A 2,395-nucleotide genomic window follows, 5' to 3' on the forward strand; every position below is an offset into this window, starting at 1 on the left:
ACCCAAAAGGTCTATAAACAGCAACAATAAATAAGAATAAAATAAGATAATAGATACAAAACAAAAATGTGAAGAAATCAATCAACTCGATCTAGCACATGCAGGACAGTATGCAAGTGTGTGTGCATGGACTTGTATGTATTTCTCACATGTGCGGCACATAGTATTTGRTTTGCAGTCCTTCTTTGGGGGGCAGAATTGGCATCTCCTCCTCTTGCCTGCCCCAGCTGCAGCCTCAGTGGATCAGGACAAGATTCAGCCCCCCTGAACAGCTTTCACAAGCGCTGCAGAGGCTGCTGTGCAGGGGAGATGCTCCCGTCTATGAATGTGTGGTGTTACAAGTGCCTTTCCCAGCTGCTCCAGGAACACCCTCCTCTTGTTCCACTTATCAGACATCCAGGTAGGGTTGATCTTGTTCCATATCACAAAGGCATTGTATGAGGACACATCAATGATGTTATGGAAGATGACCAGGGACCAGCGGGCAGTCATCCTCCTGCAGCTGTAAGTTCCAATCCCCTTGTTCAGGTTGTCCACACCTCCTTTGTTGTGGTTGTAGTCCAGGATGATGACTGGCTTCCTGTCCTCACGATCACTGATCTCAGCCGTTTTGTGCAATGTGCTTAGGTCGACCACATTCTTGTACCTCTTTGGGAGGTAAGAAACTAGAGTGGTGGTGGGGGTGAAGGCAAACTTTGATGAGAAGGTCTCTCTCCCCCTTGTTGCTAGGAGTGTAGAGGGGAGCTCAGGCTTGTTCTTTCAAACTGTGCCAACCATGGTGATCTTCCTCTTCAGGAGCTGCTGGCTGAGTTCARAAGAGGTGAAGAAATTGTCACACGTGATATTGTGCCTCCTCAGTCCATCTGTCTCATCAAGCAAAACCCGCATCCCCTGGTTCTTCTCTGGGCCTCCACTGGTTGGCTTCCCTGTGTAGACTTGCATCTTCCAAGCARAACTGGATTGTGCGTCACAGGCCACCCATATCTTGATGCCATACTTTGCTGGCTTGCTGGGCAAATACTGCCGGAAAGGACAGCAACCTTTTGACAAAAGAGATTACTATCAGTAATTAGTGTCAGTGTCACAGAAAACAATCACATAAATCAATGATATTACAGCAATACATAATAAAATGAACAGTGAAAATCACTTACATTACAGATATGAAAATAAAAACTTACCTCTGAATGGAACCAGTTGCTCATCCACTGTTACTTCAGGCCCTGGGTTGTAGAGGCATGGCAGATGCTCCACTCACTTCTCCCAGACCTCTCTTATGGCCTCCAGTTTGTCTCTCACACGTCTTGCAGGTCTTGACTCAAGGTTATCAAATCATAACATTCTTSAGAAAGTGTGAAAGACTTTCAGTGGCATCGTGGCACGGAAAATCYCCCTTCCACTCGCTGCATCCCAGAGACTACATCTCGCCTCGCCTTGGGACCTATACACACCCGCAAAGATTATCAGCCATATGTAGGCACGCAGGTCAATCTCATCCATCCTTTTCCAGTTGTCTCCATATTTACGGAAACCCTCCAAATTTGTCATCTCCGGGATGATTTTTTCGATGGCTGTTGTGATGAACGTGTAGAATGTTGAGGCGATGTCCTGGACATMGGCAACTGCATGTCTTGTGGGCCCTGGGGTCATCCTTTTGYCATTTTGTGCTGCCATCTTGCCCTGGTTGTCATATGGTGACAAGGTCCAAGTTATATTTGCTGTTCTTTGACAAATGTCTCTCTTTCAGCTTGGGGGATTTCTTCTTCATCTGAAGATGATGCATCGTGCTCTGGGTTGTATTCTTCGCCATCTTCTTCTTCAGATACCTCCTCCTCTTCTAAATCAATTGTTCTGCTTGTTCGTCCTGAACATCTGAAAAAAATCATAATCTACGACCTATTGGGCACTGAAATGTGCACTCATGGCTTCAGCAGAGAGAGAACTGGGGGGGACTGTCAAATCATGGTTGCTGTCACCACATTTATAGCCTCTGACTGCATTCCTCATTAGAGAAAACAATGCTTTCAAGAAATGTTTTATTTGACTGAAATTGTTTTAATTTTGTCTGTGAACTTGAGTCATGTGTGGGGTCGTGGAGGGAGATGCTGCACATGCTCAATGACGGTTTAGTTTTGTCGTGAGTTCAATCAGTAAGCACACAATTATCTCAATTCTCAGTGTGTCGTGTGTGTGTTGTGTTGTGTGTGTGTGTGTGTGGTGTGTGTGTGTGTGTGTGTGTGTGTTGTGTGTGTGGTGTGTGTGTGTTGTGTGTGTTGTGTGTGTGTGTGTGTGTGTGTGTGTGTGTGTGGTGTGTGTGTGTGGTGTGTGTGTGTGTTCGTATAAGTAGAAAATATGGACTCACCCTTCTTGTAGAGAAACGCCAATGTCATCCTCC

The 2,395-nt window shown here is 45.7% G+C and overlaps 1 pseudogene; it reads right to left on the bottom strand.

Moving 5' to 3' along the window:
• Positions 1–81: 81 nt before the first annotated feature.
• Positions 82–1,886, bottom strand: LOC139023084 (piggyBac transposable element-derived protein 4-like; annotated as a pseudogene).
• Positions 1,887–2,395: the final 509 nt, after the last annotated feature.

The sequence above is a fragment of the Salvelinus sp. IW2-2015 genome, linkage group LG26 (genome assembly GCF_002910315.2).
Source record: "Salvelinus sp. IW2-2015 linkage group LG26, ASM291031v2, whole genome shotgun sequence".
Taxonomy (NCBI): Eukaryota; Metazoa; Chordata; class Actinopteri; order Salmoniformes; family Salmonidae; genus Salvelinus; species Salvelinus sp. IW2-2015.